We start from the raw sequence: 22731 nt of genomic DNA, 5'->3' as shown, positions 1-22731 counted from the left end.
TTCCCCCTCCGTGCCCGTTCCCGGGGCGATCAGCATCGCTGGGCGGCGGCCATGGCCACGGACGGTGAGTGCGGGCGGCGCCCGGGGCGGGGGCGGCAGCCCCGAGGAGGGAGCTCGGGCACCGGCCGCGCCCCGCGCTGGCCCGGGCTGCGGGATGCTGCGGGATGCTGATGGGAGCGGGGCGCTGAGGGATGCTGATCGCCCCGGGAACGGGCACGGAGGGGGAAACCGGGCCCAGCTCCAGCGGCCCTGCCCCTGTGCCGGCGGGGATCCTCCGCCGCGGGGCCCGGAGGGTGGGAGAAGGAGGTTCGGGGGTCTCTGTCCCTCCCTGGCCGGCGGCGGGCGGTGCCCCTCGGCCGCTGCCCGCGGGTTTCACAGGGAGTGGTGGCGGGGTGTGCTGCGTGTGTGCTCCACACGGAAAGGGTTCGTGTGCACAGACGCGAATTTTAGGGAGAATAAAGGAGTAGGAAAGCCGGCTTTTGAGATGTTAAAGGAGAACAGGTGTTCTTCTAATCGTGGGGGACCTGTCTGTGTATGGGAGCCTGGGAGTTGTTGGGTTTTCTCACCACAGTATAATAGAAATGATTTCAGGGATGATTGCCTCCAGATTTTTGACTGATGAGGGTGTTGTTTTGATGGATGGTGTTGCTGACCCACCCTGGCTCAGCTCGTGGTTGTGGCAGTGGTGCTGCTGCCAGGTATTTCCCTTAATATTTCAGATAGCACTGGCGAGTTGCTGAACCTAAACTGCTGCTGTTAGACACAGTCCTGGCAGTCTCCTCCTGATTTACTATAAATATGCCAACTTCAACGCTTCTTGAAGATTGCCAGGTTGATTTTGCTACATCTTTTACCAGCTTTGGGGAAAATAATCGCGTGAACCTTTAAGAGATGCCAGGATGGCTTATAGCAGTTTATAAGCTCTCAGGAAAAAATCCTAGACTTGAGCTTTTTATTAAAAATATTTGACTTAATCGGGAGTCTAATTTCTCTCCCCCTTTTGCCATTTAGTGATGTTCCTTTGTGTTTGCTGTTCCTCATTTTCTTTCAAGGCTGTGTCCCTAAGGAAGGGTCATCTCAGGCAAGGCCCAGGCTGATGGGTGAAGTTGTGGATTTTCTACAACATGGAGTCATTTGGTGCTTCAGCGTGGCCTTAGGAGAATTAGGAACTAACCTGGTTTGTTTAGAGCAGTAATAGTACACTTCTACCTTGCAGAATCTGTCCTTCCATGAGTTTGATTTTTAAAGCAGGGATCGGTGTCTGACAGTTGATTCCTCATCTGTTTGAAAATTGCTAGATGTTTTGATTGAGAAATAATAACCTGAAATGAAAGAGACTGGAGGGAAGCCTGATGTTAAAATGAATAAATTGTCATTCCTTGGACTTGGTGTACTTGTATTAAATTCCACTTAGATATAAGCTATGATTTTTATTGGAGTGGGAAAATCTGGATTGTTCTGTTTGGTTTTATATCCAACCTCAGCAGATGCCAGCCTTTCCTGTACTTGGATGGAGCAGTGGCACCATCAGCAGGCCTGGGAGATTCTCTTGTCTGGGGAGCTTTGGGAGGAGCAGAGGCATCCTGAGAGCTCAGGTAGTGTCCACTACTGTCCTTGTGTCAGAGCTGTTCGTCTGGGAAGGGCAAAAGAGCCAGACAGTCTCTCCTTCTCTGTGTTTCTGGGCTGCCAGAAGAGGTGGCAGTGATGACTTGAGGTGATCAGAGATCTATTTTACAGCTGTCTGCTCTGGTTTAATTGCTTAATTATTCATCATTCCTGCTGGCTCAAGGATCAGAAGTGAGAGAAGTTTGGTTTCCAGTAACTATGGCTTCAGCACAGTTGGAAATGAGTTTAGCTTGGACAGAGTTCAGGTGAGTGCCAAACAGAACTGTGGATCATTTAAATACATTTCTAATGGTTTTAATTAAAGGTGCAGGAACAGACCATCCCAAGTGCTGAAAGATGAGCCAGTGGGGAAGGAGACTGGCCTGGCTGAATAGAAAACTCTGTCTGGAACTCAGGGATAAAAAGAGAGTCTTCCACCTGTGGAAGAAGGGGCAGGCAGCTCAGGAGGACTGGAAGAATGTTGTGAGGTTATGCAAGGGGGAAATCAGAAGGGCCAAAACCTGATTAGGACTTAATCTGGCTGTTACTGTAAAAGACAGTAAGTAATGTTTATATATATATATATGCAATAAAAGGAGAACCCACATCCTTTGGATGTGGGGGGAAACAGTAACAAAGGATGAAGAAAAGGCTGAGGTACCTAATGCCTTCTTTACTTCAGTCTTTAATAGTAAGACCAGTTGTTCTCAAGCTGCCCAGTCCCCTGAGCTGGAAGACAAGGATGAAAAATGGCATGAAGCCCCCATAATCCAAGGGGAAATAGTCACTTGCTATACACAGGTCTGTGGGGCATGATAAGATCCACCCAGGGCAATGAAGGAGGAGGTGGAAATGTTCACATAGCCACTTTTCATCATTTACCAGCAGCTCTAGCTAACCAGGGAGGCCCCAGGAGACTGGAAGATAGCAAATGTGACACCCATCCTCAAGAAGGGCTGGAGGGAGGATCTGGAAAGCTACAGGCCTGTCAGTCTGACCTCGGTGTCAGGGAAGGTCACGGAGCAGATCACCTTGAGTGCCATCCCACGGCACGTACAGGGCAGCCAAGTGACAGGCCTGGCCAGAGGGAGTTTATGGCAGGCAGGCCCTGCTTAACTGACCCGAGCTCCTTCTGTGGCAAGGGGACACACGTAGCAGATAAGGAAAATGCTGTGGATGTTGTCTACCTGGACTTTCATAAAGACTTCGACACCATTTTCACAGCTTTCTCCTGGAGAAACTGTCTGCTCATGGCTTGGACCAGTGCATTCTTTGGTGGGTAAAATCTGGCTGGATGGCTGGGTCCAGGGAGTGGTGGGGAACAGTGTCACATGCAGTTGGTGTGCGGTCACCTGGGGTGTCCCCTACACCTCAGTACTGGGGCCAGTCCTGTTCAGCCCTTTATTGATGGCCTGGAGGAGGGGATTGAGTGTGTTGGTGACAACATCAATTTGGGTGGGAGTGTTGATCTGCTGGAGGGAAGGAAGGCTCTGCAGAGGGGTGTGAACAGGCTGGGTTGATGGACCAAGGCCAATTGTATGAGACCACAAGGTGAAGTGCCAGGGCCTACACCTGGGTCACAACAACCCCATGTACCACTGCAGGCTGTGGGAAGAGTGGCTGGGAAGCTGCCTGGAGGAAAAGGACCTGGGGGTGTTGGCAGCAATGAACATGAGCCAGGTGTGCCCAGGTGGCAAGAAGGCCAATGGCACCTGGTCTGTGTCAGGAATAGTGTGGCCAGTGGGACCAGAGCAGTGATGGTCCCTCTGTACTCTCACTGGTGAGGCTACACCTCAAATCCTGCATTCAGTTTTGGGCCTGTCATGACAAGGAAGACCTTGAGGGGCTGGAGCATGTCCAGAGAAGGGAAGGGAGCTGGGGAAGGGTCTGGAGCACAAGTCTGATGAGGAGCAGCTGAGGGAGCTGGAGGGGCTTCAGCCTGGACAAAAGGAGGCTCAGGGGAGACTTTATCACTCTCTGCAATTCCCCAACAGGAGGGTGGAGCTCGTGCGGGTCGGGCTCTGCTCCCAGGGAACAAGGGACAGGACAAGAGGAAATGGCCTCAAGCTGTGCCAGGAGAGGTTTAGGTTGGATATTAGGAAAACCTTTTTAATGTAAAGGGTTGTGAAACATAGGAATAGACTGCCCAGGGCAGTGGTGGAGTCACCATCCCTGGAGGTATTTAAAAGACATGTAGGTGTGGCACTTGGGGATGTGGTTTAGTGGTGGGCTTGGCAGTGCTGGGTGGGCTTGGTGATCTTAGAGGTCTTTTCCAGTCTAAATGATTTCATGATTTGATGGTATCCTCATAATATTAAGACCATTCTGTATATTTTAAAATCAAATATCTCCCAAGAGAATATATTTAAAAGAGGAGACATACACATGACTGTTCAGAGTAGTTTTTAAACACTGGGAGTATACTGGCTTCCATTTGAAAGCTCATGTCATTGTATCTCAGTTTTGGTTTTCCTGTTGTGTTTCATTTTCTTAAATTCTTGCTAATAACAGACAGACCTGCATCACACCTGGCTGTGTTGAAAGCAAATCTTAAAAAATGCCTGCTTTGTGGAAAATATTGATTGCACTTGTGTGCTTTTCTAAATATGTGAAACACAGGTACTTTTACAAAGAGCCTGTATTTGTGCATATACACCCGTCCCCGTGAGAAAACATTCAGGCACACAGTCAGACTTCAACGTAAATAGGAGAACATTTAAAATCTGTTTCCTTCCTGTTTTGATTCAAGGTAGGGGGGGTATTCTCCAGGGACGCAGCCTCTGAGGAGAGTTTGTTTTTCACAGAGATAGGCAACTTTATATGCCTTGGAGGAGAGGATGGAGGGGGCTTTGCTGAAGGAGTGGGCTGCAGTTACAGAGGTGCAGAGAGCATTCAAAAGCTAAAGGGCTGCTGGGCTTGTGGATCCAACAGCCAGGCTTTTAATAACGTTTTTAGAGCTTTGAAGACAAGAAATGAGTTACCAAACCAAATGTTTTTGAGCTTGCAGGACACCTTAAACCAAATGTATCCCCAGAGCTGTGCTGATGATGGCTGTAGCCATGGTTTAATATGCTTAGGTCACCCTGAAATGGGCCCTGTTCGGTGCAGAGGGGTAATTATGGAGGAAGAGCTGCGGGTGTGGTGTGGCTGAGGATGCGCTGGAAGCGCTGTGGCAGCGAGCGCGCTTCCAGCTGCATCAGGTTTTGGGAAGTGCAGCACCGTGCCTTGCCTTTGCTCCAAGTAATGATGCCAGCCCTTCCTGAAGGACCCATCTGCAGGAGTCTGGGGTGTTTATTTGCCTTCTTGGAGTGTTCTTTTGCTTCCTGTGCACGTGGGAAACAAGTGAGTTCCATCTGGGAATGTGCTTCGATGGTGCTGCTCAGATGTACAGACAGCTCTTAAGTAAACAGGAGCAGTCATAGTTGTCAGGGGACGTTTCTAAAAACATCAGGTGGCTTTATTTTGAAAGCAGCCTCTGATGTGCCTTACGTAGGTTGTTGTCACTACTGATGGGGCTGAGCAGTTGTTAAGGAGACTTTGTGTTCCTGTCCCATTTGTGTGATCTGTTGTTGATGGCTCTGGTTGTGCATGGAGAAAGTTTGATCAATTATTCAGCAAGGGCTTGAGTCTAAGCTGTCTCAGAGCTGGCAAGCCACTACCTCTACAGACTGGTGTGGTTGATTGTTATTTAGGCACTCTGACTTTGTACAGACCGCTCTTTGTGGAGTTTTGGGAGATGAACTCCCAATCAGAGGAGAATATGGTTATCAACCAGACACATATACACCCAGCCTGTGACAGTGGCTGTAATCAAATCCAATCAGGCATGTTTTAATCAATCAGGGATACTCTGTTGCCTGTGCTATCCAGAATTAACTTCTTGGATATCTTCCTTTTTATGTTTAAGATAGATTGGCTTTGTGTTGGAGGGTTAAATGAGTGGGTAAACAGTTGTTAAAATTGCCAGTGTTACCCATCAGCAGCTGCAGGACTTGGTTAAGGCAATGAAAAGTGACCTTGTGGCAGCCTTCTCAGTGGGTATGAGGGAAACAAGATGCCATTTGTGATGTCCTGAGAAGAACAGCACCAAGAGGGATATGATCTCAAGAACAGTCTCCCTGATTACATCAGGAACAACTGATGGATTGGGGAGGGCAGAGAGAGTGCTGGCCAAAGAAAGGGTACTGGGAGGGTATTGCAGAGCCCACCCTGCAAGCAAACCCACAAAATGACACTTGTTCCTCCGTGTGTCTGTGTGGAGCAGATGGGTGGCATCTCTCCATTAACACAGTCCCTGTTTCTGGCTTGCAACCACCTGCGTGCTGCTCCCTAGAGACAGCTCCCTGTGAGAGGAGTGCAGGGTCCCTGAGTGGCCCTGGGGAAGGGCAGGGATGGAATGGGGCAGGTTTATTTCCTCTCTTAGGGTACCTCACACCGTTCTGACCCCTCTGTTTCACAAGCACCTCTCATGGCCCCTTGCAGGGGGCACAGCTGGGACTTGCGCTGGGCATCAGCCATAGAATCCTATAATGGTTTGTGTTGGAAGGGGGGGCCTGAAAGATCATCTAATTCCAACTCCTCTGCCACGGGCAGGGACATCTTCCACTAGACCAGACCTTGCTCTGATGCTGACTTTGAGACTGTGGAGGTTTTGCTTCCCCTTCCTGTTGGCCTGTGCTGTTTCTATAGTGCTCTGTAATGAAATTTATGATGATGATATAACTCAAATGCACAAGATACTGGGTGCCTCCAAGGAGAGGAGAGTCAGTCCTAATTAACCTTCATTGGCTTTGATAGGGTTTGAAAGCATCTAGAAACTTGCAGATGGTGCTTACTCCTACAGCTGGCAGGCATGTTTTAAGATTTCTGTTATTCAAAAAAAAAAAAACAAACAGGTTTGCAGATGCCAGAACTACTTATTTTGGGTCAAAACCAGAGTTTTGAAACAATTAAGCACTTCTTATAAAAATGTGGAAAATCAAAATGTGGTTTACATCTCAGAAGTGTTTAGGGAGCATATTCAGATAATGTACATAAATTAAAAAAAAAAGTCCCCCAAATCTTTCCCATCACATTATTCTGACAACAAAGTGCTTGTACAGTGGAAACAAAAATGTTTAGTAGCTGAACAAAAATCCAGTGATTTTAACACAGATCTACTCAGGCCCTAGTGGTGTCTCACTGCAATTGAAAGAAGAGAGCTTTCTAAGAGAATTTATTGCTCTTCAGTGTGGTACTTTCTTTTTTCCTAAGCATTGTTTCTTCCAGTGTGGGGAGAGGGATTCTGCAAATAGAAGGCATCTACACAATGCTAATTCCTGCTGGCAATGTGAATTTAATCTCAAGATAAGCATTTGGGCCACTGTTTAAAGGCAACTATTGGGATCTGATGTTGCTGTCTGCAGCAAAGAATTTGTTATGTCTTTATCAGACAATGGCAGTGGGGCATGAAGCGCTGTTCTAGAGTGGGTGGTTCTTCTCTCTTGTTTCTTAGTGGCTCTTTTGAACCAACATTTTCCATCAATAACTTTCGTTGAAAATACTTAAGAAGGTTTGTTGTCTGAAACCCGTTTTGCATAATGTGCCTTGGTTATGCTTTGTGCTTAAAAACTTTGAGTCAACCCTGAAGAACAACACAATCACCATAGAAATCACACAAAATGCTTTGTATGTGTGAGGGTTTTGTCCTCTTTCTTGTTTTGCAGCACCTGAAATCTCCTGAGTTTCTCTCCAGAGGAGCAGATAGAAAGAAAGAAGGTTTTTTTTTCATTGCCACAAGGACTAGAAGGTTATTTGTTATAGCAGCTGATATTTTTGCCTCATGATTTACTTCAGATCTACACATTTAGGTAAAATACCTGTTAGTGTTTGATGAGGGTGTAGAATTTAGTTGGTGAAGTTGTGATAGTTGCCTTTAAAGTCTTAAAAAATGTGCACGCTCCATGAAACATGCGTATAGTTACAAATTATTTTATTTGCCAGGTGCAAAAATGACTTTAGAATTTCTATAACACTGACACTGCAATTATATTCATTGGTCATCCTGTGGGGGATACAGATGTGCTGAGAGCCCTACTGAAAAATTAGCCCAGGAGGTTCTGCTGCTGTACTTCAGAGTAAATGCTTGTTGAGGTTTTACTGAAGCTGTAATAGATGAGATGTACAAATGCTCACCGCATTTTGCAGCTTTGGGTTTTGTTCTGCAGTTTGAATTACCTGGTTTGCTCCCTGCGTTTCAGTATAACAGTAATAACTGTTTCCGCAGCTCAACTTGGATTTTGTATGATTGTCCTATCACAGAGTTTTCAATGGGAGCAGAGTGCATTTCATGCTGAAGTCAGCAGACAGCCTGTGAACAAATTAAGGAGTATTTCTGTTCCCGTCATTTGCGTTGGGCAGTTCTGCCATGTTTTTTAAGGCAGTTCACAGAAGGGATCTGACATTCTGCAGGTTTTTCCTGTCTATGTCAGGGTGGTCATCCTGCCTGGCTCCAAGAGCCACGTGCCAGTGTTGTCATGGACTGAACCACATGATGTGCACCTAATGGTGTATTAATTACATATCTATATTTACCAATTCATAAGACCCATGTGTAAGGGGCACTTCATGGGTGGCAAAATAGTGATCCCACCACTCAGTTACAGAGTCTTGACTGCATCTGATGGTCTTCTCATTTTAGCCCAAATACTGGCAACCTCACCTTCTTCATTACCCAGGAACACATTATGTGATCTGTCCCAAATGACAAAATGACCAGAGAGCTGTAATTTAGCAAAGACAAATGGAAAGTTGTACCTGTGATTATGTGATCTGTCCCAAATGACAAAATGACCAGAGAGCTGTAATTTAGCAAAGACAGATGGAAAGTTGTACCTGAAGGAGGAGCCCTCAAACTGTACTGTCTATGCTGGTACAGGTCAGTGTGTCCTGGTTTGGTGCTGCTCGTGGATTTCCTCTTTATCACTGGGGCATGCTGGGGTCTGTGCTGTGAAGGCCAAGTGGGGCAGAGGAGGCAGGAGATGTGCTGTTCCTTGCCACTCTGAAAATTGGTTTAGGTGTGTCTGAGTCACAGAATGGTTTGAGTTGGAAGGGACCTTAAAGATCATCTAATCTCATCTCATTTGTACTCCCCTGCTGTGGGCAAGGACACCTTCCACTATCCCAGGTTACTCCAAGCCCCATCCAACCTGGCCTGGAACACTTCCATGGCTGGGGCATCCACAGCTTCTCTGGGCAACCTGTGCCAGGGCCTCAGCACCCTCAGAGCCAAGATTTTTTTCTTAATATCTAATCTAAACGTACTCTCTTTCAGTTTGAAGCCATTACTCCTTGTCCTATCAAGAATTACATCCTTCAGGCTCTGTGAAGGTGTCAAGGTGACACAGCTGCCACTTGTTCCTCGGCCCAGGCCTGCCAACCCTGTAAAGTGATGTTGACAAATCAGTAGTTTTAAGTCTCAAAAAGCACACACATCCTGGTTGACTCTGACCTTCACTCTGCTTACCTCTGGTTTCCACATATTTCTCCTGCAAAAACATGACCTAGAAACAAAAGTATAAAACAAAGCTGACCTTCTCTTTTGTGTTAACTTGGGTCCAAGTGTTAGAGTTAAGAAAAACACCAAATAATTTAAATGTGCTAGCAACTCTGGGAACAGAGCTCCAGGTTCCCCTTTTAGAGGAAAAGGAATGGAAAAAGATTTCCCAACGGGCAATCTCAAGGAGGGAAGGAGTGATTCTAGTGAGCACATTTGTTTGCAGTGCTCCCACAGCAATGACTACACAGAGTATGTTGTCATTTATTTGCCCTGCTGAAGGCACAAGGGCAGACCTCCAGAGCTGCTCTTCTCCCCATTTGCCTTCCCGTTGCTTCCTTGCTTTTTTGGTTCAGTTCTTCACCCTCTTCACTTCCCCTATCTCCCTCCAGGGCAATGGAAAACTGGGAGTTGTGCTGGGCTTACTCACTCAAGAGCTGGAGACGCTGAAGGAATGTTTCCTTCCCAGACACTGCAGCGAGATCCATGAGGAGCTTTTGTCAGCCCTCAGACAGAAGAGTCACACAGATCCAGTGACCAGCCTGGTGTCTCCATGGGAAGCCCTGCAGCCAGCAGCTTGTGTGGATTGCTGTAAGTCAGTCAATGTGAAAGGCAGAGCAGCAAAGAGGGGGAATGTGCCCCTTTCTTGGACTGGAAAGAGGAGTCTTCACACTCCTGAACTGCTGTCCATGTTCTCTGTGCTTGGCAGCAGCAATCACTGGAGCATGAGCAAAAAGTCAAGATTGCCTTAGGTCAGGAAACTCTTTCACAATGGAGTTCACAATGGACTTGTGCTTCTCTGGCCTTTCTCTTTGGTCCACTGAACATTTAAAAGGAGCAGCTTCAGCAGGGTGTACTGAGAGTTAATTCTTCAGGAGGGCCCCACAGGCCAGGGCACTGAGGATGGTGGGGTTCAGATCCTTCTAGGCAAAGCCAGGACTTCCCCTCAGGGCTGTCTCATCTTGTAGCCATGCTGGAAAGGAAGAGTGCTGCCCACATGATCTCACATGGTGCTTCATCTCTTTAGTAATAGATGATCTCAGCAGGAAATGTAGGCAGAAGTTTCTGTGCTGTGGGTTACGGAGAGGATAAGGTATAAAAGAGTTCTGCTGTTTTGGTTCATGCTGTCATGGTTTCTGTGAGCAGGTGGGTGCCCAGGGAATTTTAATGCAAAAAATGTCAGATCCCTTAGGATTAGGTGTCAACTGACTGATGATTTTGAGGAATGAAGTCTTGAATTCGGCACATAAAAATAGCAGTTGCGTGGGACCTTGTCACTGATTTCCTTTGAGAATCAACCCTTTTTTGAGAACTTTAACTTTGGGATTCTGCTGGTGTTCAGTTCTAGTATGTAAATATTCATTCACCAAATCTCACTCTTCTGCACTCTGCCCCCAGTGCCTCCCTATAGCATTTACTGTGCTAGTGGGATGATAATAGGTTACATGTTGCATAACAGGGTGAGGAGAGTAAGGCCTGAACTTCACATGGCTAGAAATGCGTTAGTACCATGATAATCACAAGGTAACAGCTGTCCTACCCTCCCTTTTTATTTTTCTTTTTGAAACCCACTCCACTTGTTTTATAATTACTTGGGCTCATTGTGAATGCAAAAATAGCTTCTCTATTTAAAGAGAACAGATGGTTTTTCTAATGATTTTTCCTTAAGATTGAATGAGTTGTGGTTGAGTCAGAAACTGCCAGCCCAGAAACGTATGTTTTGATAAGAGAAATACTTGATTAGGTTAATTGAGTGTGACTCAGTGTGATGTACATTTGGCCAACTTAAAAGCTTTCCAACTTTGTCTTGGATAGAGGTTGTAGTACATCTCTGAGGACAGAGAAGAAGGTAAGGGAGTGCAGGTGAAGATGGATAAGCCAAAGGAATGTAACACTTTCAGGAGGACTGGGAAGCATTTAAAACATGAGGACACATTTGTCCATTCACATCTTGTTCCTGACAGTGAGGTCTTTGTCAAGAGCAAACTCCTTCCACCTGAGAGGCCTCAGAACGAGCCAAGCTTGGACCCAAACTAGGAGATAGCTAAGGGCAGTCCTGGGGATCCAGTCTGGAGGAGAGAGGCAGAGAGAGTAAGCTGTAGAGTAAGTTTGTCATGTATCATGAGAGGGAGCAGGGATTTGGTTACACTGGGCCTTGCTAAGCTGAAGACTTCAGAGCTGTGTTTGTGACACCCAGCAGAGTGTGTCTTTTAGCTGACGGGTAATCTTTTCTGACTTTAATAGAAAAGGAGATAGAAGATCTCCTGAGCAGGCTCAGTGTCACTCAAGGTGCTTTAGTTAGGCCATGGAGTGAGTTTAATGTGCTGTAATTTCCATGCAAGCTCAAGCTTGGTAGGACAGGGTACAGCAGAGATGATGTGGTGTTCGGAAAAACAGGTAAACTTCAGAGAATAACACAAACTCCCCAAATTCTTGACTCTTTTGTGAGGTTTGCTGGAGACTAAGAGATCGTGATACCTCTCTGAGACCTCAGTCCTCTTCCAGATGCTGGCATGTAGCCAGAAAAACATTTAAGAGCCATGTCCTGTGCCCCTTTCCTCTGTGATTTGAAATGGCATGCACAAAATGCAGTCCTTGATGTTCCCACTGTCACCCAGCAGTTTGTCTGGGCAGTGTACAGGACCATCTTCTAGAGATGCTTCATTTCCTGTGGCTCTGTAAGTCTGAATATAAACTCAAACTACTTTGAGAGGGTCCCAACAGTCCTGGTTTTGTAACTCCCAACATCTCTTAGCAACTGGGCAACCATTCTTTTCATTTTTTTTTCTTTTTCCTGCTCCTTATTCTTATTTTCTTTTTCCGTGCTCCTTATTGCTGCTCCCTTTTCCCTGTGGCTCATGAAGCAGAGACCTTCTCCTCAGTGTTGCTGATCTCAGTGTTGCTGCTGTGGTGCTGCAAAGGTCAGCAGGCAGCTGCTAATCGACAGCAGGAGGGTGGCTCAGCCACGTCTCTGTGCTCTTTGAAGGGTATTTTGTGTGTCTGTGTCCCTTCAGGCATGTGTCCTGTTACGCACTTGGAATGAATCATCTCCCACAGCCATTTGTGTAGTTTGATGTGGGCAGTGACAAACCAAACCAAACAGGTCCTGTCCTCATTTCATCCCCTTTTTGTGGGCAAAATTGTGTCTTTCAGGACAGCAAGGCAGATATCACCTGTTGGGGCAGTATGTGGGTTGAAGCAGGAGGTCTGGAATGATGTGTGGAAGATGCTCTGCCAATCCCAGAGGAGAAGGATGAGGTGTACCAGTCCACCTCCTGCTACAAGGGCGATGCAAATGTGTCTGTGTGGCTGTTAGGATGTGATATTGACAGAGGTATTTGCTGTAGTTTGATGTGTTAGGGTTAAGGTATGTTTTATCCTCTCCTTGCTGGATTATGAATGGAAAACATTATTACAGTCAGCTGCTTGAAGGTGGGTATGTAGGTATGCTAGTGAGCTGTGTTGGAGGATCTTTCATTATGAATCTGAGAGAAAGGCACTAAAACTAATTTAAAATCAAAGCAAAACACTCACAGGAGCAATATCCATCATTCTCTAGCACTGCACAGAGTTTGGATGCAGCAGGTCTGAGTGCAGCAATTTTCCATCTTGACAGGGTCAGGTAGATTCTTCGTTCTGGGATCCGAGTTGCAGGAATAGTTGTGGCTTTGGGGAAAGGAGCAAGTCATTAAAAATACAATATTTATTTTTCTCTTTGTTAGCATATTTATTTCTATAGGAGATAGAGATGCTGATATCGAAAGTCCTTCCTAAAATGCAATACTGTATTTCACAGAAGTGCCTTCCTAAATAGAGGCAGGGACAGGTGAAATATTGTCCAAAATACACTGACAACCACCTGAAGAGTTTGAGTCTGAATTCTTGTCTTAATTACTGGCTGTGCCGCATATCTGGTAGACAGCACTCCCCTCTGTGGTGTCTTTAGAGCCAATTCTGTAAGAATTTTTGCCTAGATGCTGGAATGAGAAAGTGAGAGAGGCTCTAGAGGGCAGTGCAGCATCCCTGTGATGGGAGTGCCTCCAGAATTTGCTCATAGGAATCTTACTCTGCAGGATGATTGCTTAAAATAGATAAAAATAAAACCGAATTAAGCAGAAGTTTTTGTTATTTCACAGAAAATTTTGATAGATGAAAACTTTTTGTACCAAGAAGGCTTGGCCCTCTTTTTAGAGGAGCTTTGAACATTAGAGTGGCTGTACTAATTCTGAAAAGCTTTTAATGTCTTGAAAAAAAAGAAAGTACAATATTTGTGTACGATTTAAGGAAACAAACAAACCAAAGCTCATCCCTCCTGTGCTTCTAGCAGAGTCCACAAAAGAACTGTTTGTTTTTACACTGTTTTTCCCCTTCTCCAGCACAACCTTATAATGCAACACATCCTTTGACTGGAGGTGCTCCTGTTTTCCTTGCACAGAGGTAAATCAATAAATCATTGTGTCAGCAGAGCAGCAGAGCACAGCTTGAAGCAAAATTTCCCTGTGCTGGGAGGTTTCGAATTAACTTCAGGTGGGAGCTCAGATGTGCCACACACACCTGCCTACTGATAATGTTCCAAGGCTGCATCCAGAGTGGCAGGGTGGTGATTCAGGGTGTCAACCTGCTCTTCAGGATGTCGAGCCACAACCTGGAGGCTGCTCCTGCTGTCAGAAGGGGTCGGTAGCTCCTTGCTACCCCATAAACAGCTTATGTATGGCTGGCTGATTATTTAGTGAGCATTTGGCGTGGATTTTTGCTCCGTGTGGGAGTTCAGGTCTCCAGTCTGTGTGGACTGTGCTGCTCATGTGGACAGGGGGTTGTTCAGTGCTGGACATGGAGGAACCAGTGCTGAAATCCAGCAGAGAAGTGCTGGAGCCAGGACTGTGCTCTGACCCCTCTGTAAGGCAGCACATGATGGATTTCTATTCGCTTTCATGGTAGCAATACTTCTTCCAAATTAAAATTGACTGCCTTTCACAGCAGGAGAGGGGAGATGATCCCAAGCAGTTGCTCTGGCTGAATGAAAAAGATCTGTATGTGGGCTCAGCATTAGATAACTGATGCTTTTGAAATACATATTTGTTTGTTTCCTAAATAGAGTACATCTTGTTCACCTGTGAAAATTAGAGACGATGAGAGGAAAGGAAGGGCTGTGGATAACAGAGAGGGGACTTTACATAACTGAGGTGAAAAATCAAATGCTCTCATTTCAATCTGAGGCAAGGAAAATTGCTTATACATACTTCCAGAATAATACATTAAAAAAAAAAATACACAGTGTTTCCTCTCTCCCTTTTATCTGCTTTATTTTCTTCAGTTCTGCCTTTAAAGAGAAGGTACATGAGACCTACAAATGCCACAGTTCTACCATAACTTTTTCTCTTTTTGCAGCAGTACCTATCCAGATTCTTTCCAGCTTTTGGAAGAGCTGCTGCTGGTGGTGTTTGTCCAGGTGAATTGAACAAGCTGCCTGTCAGACCACCCTGGTTTTCAGACACCAAAATGTAGCATTGTCAAGTAGGAGACCTGTTGGTAACAGATTTTTTGAACCAGATTGGCTGCTGCCTGATGAATGCTGCATAGGTGTTATTGTAGTAGAGATTACTGCTAGTTTATGTTTGTACCAATTAATTTCCCTATGTGTTTCCTAATTAGGTATGACTGTAAAGCAGATTAACAGAATGATGCCAAATTTCTGTCTACACACTCTCCTTCTGAATGAAGCTTGTTATTTCCTCTATGGTTTAAAACTGAGCCATGTGTGCTGTCTTCATTTAGATTAAAGAGTATGAAATCAGCTTAATTTCATACAGTTATTATTTAAGACTGCTTTGATTTTTGGAGAAGAGAGATAGCCAACGGGCTTAATGCCATTGAATTGATATGCTGCAAGTTCTTGTCATTAGCATTTCTTTTGTGCTCTTCTGTATTTCTTTAAGATAAGGGCCATCTTTTCTGCTTCGTGTCCTCACACCATTCCTGTGACTGCCTGATGCTCCAGGTGTTCAGAACTGGGTGAATAACAGGGAGGAGGGATTTTATTTTTCTTAAAATTTGAGGGTCACAATATGGTTGTCAGCCTTTAAACGCAGTGGTGGTTTTTATTGCCCTTTTTCCCCTGAGCAATTTGGCCTCCTGTTAATGGGAGTGATCTGCAGTGAACTTGGCTGAATTCTGCCTGTTTTAACAGCAAGAGATAAAAACCCCAACACTCTCTAAGGAAAAGTCCAGAAACTTGAGATAGATTCAGTATAAGCAGTGCCTGGGCACACAGAAAGTTAATTGTTCTACTAATGAGAGATAGTTCTGCCTCACTCAGCTGGGTCAGTTGGGAACTCAGGGAATCAAACATGATGACTCTAGGCCCTAAGGCTTCTCCTGGTGTCACTGCTTTTGTAATTCTTGCTCTTGCAAGAAGGGAGAAGGATTTGGAGGGTAATATTCCCTCTCTATATATTTATATACTCTCATTAAAATTGTGCTCATGGCTTACAGGCTGGGTCAGACGTAACCATCACAGCTCCCCAACTTCACTGGCGTTACTTTCTACGCTGGAAGATCTTACCAAGGTTTTAAAATGAAGTGCAGTTCACTTGAGCAAATTGTGAGGGCTGTTCCTCACCTGCTGGAGCTACAGGTGTGCGCCAACTTCAGAGAAAATCTGAGCACCTGAAATGGAAAGGCAAAGTCGGCAGCAGTGCTAGGGAAGGTACAGCACTCTCCTGCATGGTCTTGTTCAACACACTTATTCCTCAAATAATGCTGGCTGTTTTAGTGCTGAGACAAACACTTTCCTGTCTAACTTGTGAGAAAGAAAGCACCAAGTCGTGTGGCAGCAGGGCACATCCAAGTGTCAGTCACAGTGTGGCAGGAGAGCTCCTTTCCATTGCTGAGCAGGTGACATGGGAGAGAAAGTACTGTGAGGCTGGGAAGACAGCACCTCCTGGGAGGCCCTTTGGTGCTGGGTCCTTTCCCAGGGAGCACAGACTCGTCAGTGCTCTGCTAGGATGGTGTGAATTGCTGCTGCTACAAGTAGAAAGTGCAAGACAGGGACTGGTGGGCGTCACGAACGCAAATCGCTCCGAGACTTGACAAGGCTGCTGCAGTTTTGCCAAGAAAAAAGGGCTGGTTCCTGGCTCATCCCCTGAACCTGTCTGCCAGGGCCATGGAGTACGGGAGCCACAAGGGATGGTGGGGTGGTCTAGGCAATTTGCAAGTGCTTTAGCATGTGCCTGCCCTGGAGTTTAATGCAGTCATTGTTAGCCCGGTGTGTGAGAGTGGGAAGAGACAGAAGGACCTGCCTGGCACACTGGCAGAAGGTGGATGTAGGAGCCATCCTTGAAGCACTGGCAAACACAGAGCAATAATGAAGATTTCCAGTCTGTCCCTGGGGCTGTGGAGGGAAGGGTGACTGCAGTCAGAAGTAGATCTGTCTGGTCAGCACCTCATCTCTGAGAGCAAGCAGTGCCTGGTAGGAGCACAGGAGTGGGGCTGACATGAGAGCTGCTTCTCCTTTCATAATTTCACCCAGCTTTCACAGCCTGCAGCTCAGGCACTCCCCAGCCAGGGATGGGCATCTCTGCTTCGAGCTCCTGCCACCCTGTTCCACCAGGATGCAGGGATGCAAACTTCAGGCAGGCAAGGTCACACTGCTTTCCTGTAAATGGCAGGCATGTGCAAAGTGTAATGGATAATTCCATGATGTCAATGACCAAAAGCAAACGTCTCGCAGGGTGTAATTGGTTTCTCTATAGTGTCAAGTGCTTTTATGTGTTCAGCATAAATATCTTTGCATTGATTGGGAGAAGAAGATAAAAATCAATGATTTACAACACTGAAGTGCTTAGAACATGACATTAAAATGACTCTAGGAGACTTAGCTTATAGGGGACATAGTAAATACTCAAGAGGTACAGGAAATGAAGAGACTCTTCCCAAGTCCTGAAACCAAGCAATAAATTTGATAGATGCTGTGTTTCTCTGCCTAATGGATTTTAATACTGACTTTCTTTTTGCAGAATTACTCTATTTTTTGTTGTTTAGTCGTGGTTATTTTTTACTCTTATTTGTTTGGATGTTTAGGACCCCAGGCTAAACGGAGGCATTATTATTTTCATGAGGAAACTCCGTAGCTTGAGCAAAATGGGAAACAATTCCTGTTTTGGCTGGCTTTGCACACTAAGCACCAGGAGGGTGTCTTGAATTATGAGTGCTGAGGAGCACAGATAATCACAGAAAATAAAGCTGGACAGGACCACAGATCCATCCCTTTGACCCACATCCAGATGAATCGTATCTAACTCACTCCTGACAGGTTTTCTTGCTGCAATTTAAGCACTGTGTCTGGTAGATAGAGAGATCAGATAATCTCCCTTCTATCCATAGTGATTTTTTATTTCTCCTTTCTTTGTATCTTCTTGTGTCTCATGTTTTCTACAGACTTTTTTTTTTTTAGTATTTTTTACTGAGCATTTAAATTGTCCCTTTTTTTTACCCCCAGTAAGCTACCAGACATGAGATGCAGTCACAGTAATGTGATTCCTCCTGGTCTAGAAAATAAGACACAGTGGTTTTTGATGGAAGTATTTATATGCTACTTTTGTATTAATCAGGAGAATCCTAACTGTCTTTCATTGCTGGCAGCAACTCGTGTGATGAGCTGTTCCCTGGAGAGGATAAATGCTCTGAGCTTCCTAAGGACTTGCAGCCCCTTGTCTGAGAATCTCAACTTGAGTTTGGGCTTTAAAGTTGTAGGAAAATAATGACAAATTAAGGCTGAAGGATTCCAGATCTGCCTGGTGTGGGAGGCCATGTGATGAAGTATGCAAATGGATTGCTGGTGTGTTCAGCTGGCAGTCAGACGTTGTGTGCTTGCATTTTTGTGAGGGGTACAAAGCAGGGTGTCCCTGAGGTGCTCTGCTGGCACCATGCATGAATATTAGCAAAAGACAGCATAAGGCTTTACTCTGTTCTTGAAATATCTGTATGTAAAAAGGGCAGGAAGCCACACGAAGGGAATTGTCAATGATATTTTCAAGAATTTTCACCAAGATTGCGTGCAGCTGCCTGCAGACACAAGGTAAAGCATCAGCTAGATCCAGTGTCACTTTCTTCCTCAAACCTAAAATGAGGAAGGAAAAACTGTTTGCTCAGGACTTTTTGTGTCTTCAGTGCACAGCTCTGGCTTGACTTTGGCTGCCTACTTTAACTGGTGTTTAATGAAAAAGCTGTAAAACCCCGTGGAAGAGCCAATAAATCAGCAATGTATATGGAAAATTGAAAAAGCGGGTGCGTTCCCAAAGTGACATGAGAACAACAGGGGATGTGATAACCTGAGATCTTCTGACCTTTGTACCCCCAAAGCTCTGTGGGAACTCCTGTTTTTCCACCTGGCTGTTGTCAGAATTGATGATTTCTGTCTCACCATCTCCTCAGCCGAGCACTGCCTTTGAATCCAGTCCAGCCCAGCTCTGCTCCTCTGCCAGGCAGGCTGCTGTGGGTAGTGCTGACTGTACACTCTATCCAGCACTGCCAGGAAATTGCTGCCCTAGGGTGAGGCCAGGAATACTATTATTGTTAAATTTTTAAGGAACAAGTCAAGGCTGTTGCTGAACTGAGGGTAGAAACATGCTGTGAACTGAAATAATTAACACTGCTTTGATCAAAGAAGTAGGGATTGCTTTGTCTATGGCTTTATACAGAGTTACAGGAAAAAGTGAAAGGTGTTAATGATACCTCTTCATTAACCTAATCAAACAGGCAAATTAGGTCCTGATTTCTGTCCATGCCACCAGTATCGGTGTGCAGCTTCTTCCTGTGCCTTTCCCACTGTTCTTCCTACCTTGTGGTTTGGTAAAGAGTGATGCTGGATCACTGGGTGGAATACATTTATGACAGTTCAAAGCAAGTTTAGGTGGTCCAACCATGTGGTTGCCACTGGTGAAGAAAAGTCAGGCAATAGTGACCTTGTGCTGATGAGCATCTGGCATGCCACGTGTTTTCCCAGCCTGCTCTGTCCAGCCACTGCTTGTTTTACACTTGGATTGCCAAACACCAGCCCAGATCATGAATATCTGCTGAGTCCACATGTTAATTATCATGTCAAGGGATGATCGTACAGGACCACAGCAGTGGTGGGCTGTAGATATCATCTGAAGGCAGCCAAGCCCCATGTTCTGTCTACTCCCATCCCAGTCTGGAAAGGTGATAGCTGTGCATGTAGCTGGAGGGTCATACTGGGTGTTAGAGGGGTTGTAGATGTGTGGTGCTCCTGAGGGATGAATAGATTCCTTTTGCCCACTGTCCTGGTACGGACCCTTGTCAGGAGCAGTGGTTTGGGCTCTGCAGGCTCCAGGTTTTAGCAGGCTGCAGGTTTTAGCAGGCTGCTCTGGGAAGGTGCAGGGCCTGCTGATGTTATTGGGGTTGCTGTATGTGCCACGGCTTCCCCTTGGCAACCCCCCTGAGTTGTGCCACTCTGGCCTGCAGAGCAATTCCTGCCTGATCCGACCAATGATCTGGCCTGTCACTGCTGCAGCAGCCCCTGGGTGTCACTGGGGAAATATGCTTTTGGCTCTCTGGAGGGGAGTTAGGACCAGGTACTACTGGTTCCTCCTTTTCTACCCTGTCAAGGGAGCTGCAAGGCCCATTCCTGGTGAATGCTTTGGCCATTAAATGGAGCGGTGTGTGCATTCCGTTGGCTTATGTGTATTCAATTTAATGGAAAGACTGGAAGAAATTCTTCTTTATCTGATACTCCACTTTTATTCCTGCCTGTCATCATCTGCTGCTCACTCCTCATGTCTTTCACAAGCCATGGGTGGCCAGACTGGGACAGGCCACAAGCCCCATAGTGCTTTCCCTTCTCCCTCTCCTGCATGCCCTTGTAAGAGCCCTAGAGAGGGAGAATCACTGTGCAGGCACACAGCACTGACTGGAGACGTCTGCTCAAGCAGAAGAATAAGCAGAAGTAGTAATTTTTGCGAAGTTGCTGAGGATTTGGGAGAATGAGAGTGGCAGATGAGGACCTTGCCCTCTGTGTCCCACTGGTGGCCGTGTGTGGTGCTCTGTGGTGTTCCTGCCCCAGGCAGAGCAGCCCCAGCAGCAGCAGGCAGGACAGGCAGCACTCCCTGTGGGCACAGCCCTCCCGGCTGTCTCTGCAGACCTGTCGGGAAAGCGGAGGAGAAAAGCGGAACCGGCGTCTGTCCCGGTTTCCTGCCAGCACCTGCCAAGGGCAGAGGCAGCACAGATGCTGCTGGCTGAGGGCATCTGCCTTGGAATGGCACAGAGATCCTGTGCATGGAGTCAGCATCCTCTGAGCCTGTCTGGAAGGCTTGGCTGGGGGAAATGAGGTTAGCAGAAGCAGAAGTTTCTGCAGCTTGCCTACCAAGTGACGGCCCAAGTTGGCCCAGGATGCTGGAAACCACTTTTTAGCCTGGGCACTTCTCCATCTCCATGCAATCTGTGCAGCAACCCTCTGCGCTAAAGAGCAGGAATGTGACTTTCCCTGGACCTGTCTTGTAGAAGGTAAAGCACCATATGGAAGCTGATGGCTCAACCTGCCTGCAAAAGGTATCTGAAGAGAGAGAGGAAACACAAGGCCCACATCTTTAAAGATAAAGAGGAGTGTGTGGGTGCCATTTCCTCAGCAACTGAAGCTGTTGCAGTGTCTGATCTGTCTGTAGTTTCAGTCTTGCTTCAACAGCATTTCTGCTAAGGGGGCAGTTGGGAAGAACTTTTGCTCCACTATAAATTTTCCGGGGAGATCAAATATGAGATCAAAATGTGTTTTTTTCTTGTTTAGTTCATATTTTGTCACATGCTGATTTTTTTCAGATTTGGTATTCTTGGTTTTGTCCATTTTAAACTATGACATTGTATTCCTGATATATCCTTGGTTTTAAATTTTTTTAAAAAAAACATTTTCATCACTCTCTCTCCTTTCCTGCTTAATGGTTTATTGTAATCCCCCCTCCTATCTTGCAGTACCTTAATTTGAGGCTCTTTAGACTCAGCTATCTAACGTAGAAAGTTTTCTGCAGGCAGAAATCCATGGGAAGTATAGGCACTTAGAACTTAGGAAAGTTGAGTCTCGAGGTGGACGGACAGAAATTAAAGTGCTTTTAAGTGTGGAGAACTTCTGGAAAATGTTTTCTCCCTCCCTACCTGTCTTTCTGCGATTTGCAAGATTGTGGAAATTCAATTACGGAAGGTAGCTGTGAACACAGCGAATGTAGGTGGTCACTTTTTGTTCCCTTGCAATTCAGAATGACAATCCACATCATTAAAACTCAGTGCATGTGGACTTGATATTAAACAAATTGGATAGCTCTGAGGTTGCTTATTTCTTCCAGGGATACAAGGGTGAAGTGAGCCAAAGCAGTTTGCAGCCCGGCATGTCTCAGCTCAAGGCTGCTAATGATGCATCCTAGAAACACAGAGCATCAGCAAGTCCTTTGTACTTCGCTAATATTTTTCCTGCAGTAACATGAGAGCAATTACAGCTTGGAGGGATGGGAGTTGGAGCCCAGAGAAGATGAAAAAATTCAAAGGGAAAAACAGGATTTCATGAAGTGAAGGCAGGGAGTGTATGTGGGTGGGCGAGGGAGCAAGCATCTGTAAATAGTTGGCACTGACAGCTGCCTTTAAAATATATGGGAATCTGGAAAGAGAGAGGTGGAACAGCTGCAAGCGTGTGTATGGTTTATGGAAAGAGGAGAGCAACGTGCAGCTTGTGAGGGAAGCAGCAAAACAGCAGAGCTAAGCAGGAATCCATGGAAGGCGTGAGAGAAAGTGGGGCAAAACCAGAGTGAAGTTGGGGAAGAAAGAGATTAATTCCAAGAGATGTTCAGCAACGGGTACAAACTGTAGTGCAGCTGATGGAAGAGTCACTGTCATGCCTGTGACTGTCAGGGGGGGAAATTGCCACTGCCGCCTGCCTGTCGTCCCAGCTTGTCCTCCCTCTCCCGGCTTTATCTTTTGATTTATTGTAATAAGAAATCAGCCTTCCTTAGAGCGGGTCGTGGGACTGGGCTGAGGGATTAAAGCCAAATCTCCGACCTCTGCGCATATTGTAATGCTTGTGAGCCATTGACTCATCCTCTTTATTGGCAGGTTGATGGATTCCTAACTAGGTTGTTAGTGGCATCTCAGCGTTGCTGCCTGAGATGTGCCTTTTGTGTTTAAACTCTGACTTAGAGAAACAAGTTCATTTCAGGCTCTTTGTGTTTCTCTCCTCCTCCTTTTCACAGATTTTACTTCTTTAAATGTAGACTTCTTTTGACAGATCATCTCCATGGTAACTAACAGGACCCGGCTGCCTACAGAAATTGTAGTAATAAAGTGGTTGGTTTTTACACATGATGAAAAGATGATGAAGCACAATGATAGGTGATAAAGACACAGGTAATTGCTCTAGAATAATATTGCTGCCAAGAAGATGACTGAACTCCCACACAGAAGATGAACAGATGGTGTATTTATTGAAATTCATAGGCTGAGGGAAGAAAATGTAATTGATGGCTGTGTAGGTTTTGTTTCAGTTTACTATGTTCTGAGCAGAGCCAGGAGAGCGGCGTGCCGGCAGATGGAGCCCGTAT

General features: G+C 45.9%; 1 protein-coding gene across 1 annotated transcript in view; it reads left to right on the top strand.

Moving 5' to 3' along the window:
• The first annotated feature begins 43 nt into the window (after positions 1 to 43).
• The window catches only part of SYT16 (synaptotagmin 16), a 103608-nt gene continuing 80920 nt past the window's right edge, over positions 44 to 22731 (top strand). The window contains exons 1-2 of the mRNA XM_042047534.1: positions 44 to 64; positions 9532 to 9730. The gene's annotated coding sequence lies outside the window, so the exon portion shown is untranslated. The remainder of the gene's footprint in view (positions 65 to 9531; positions 9731 to 22731) is intronic.

Source organism: Corvus kubaryi, unplaced genomic scaffold (assembly GCF_017639235.1).
Source record: "Corvus kubaryi isolate FWS band 111438036 unplaced genomic scaffold, C.kubaryi_AGA036_p1.0 66, whole genome shotgun sequence".
Taxonomy (NCBI): Eukaryota; Metazoa; Chordata; class Aves; order Passeriformes; family Corvidae; genus Corvus; species Corvus kubaryi.
Note: the sequence above shows the minus strand (reverse complement) of the source record. Positions and strands in the feature narration are given on the sequence as shown.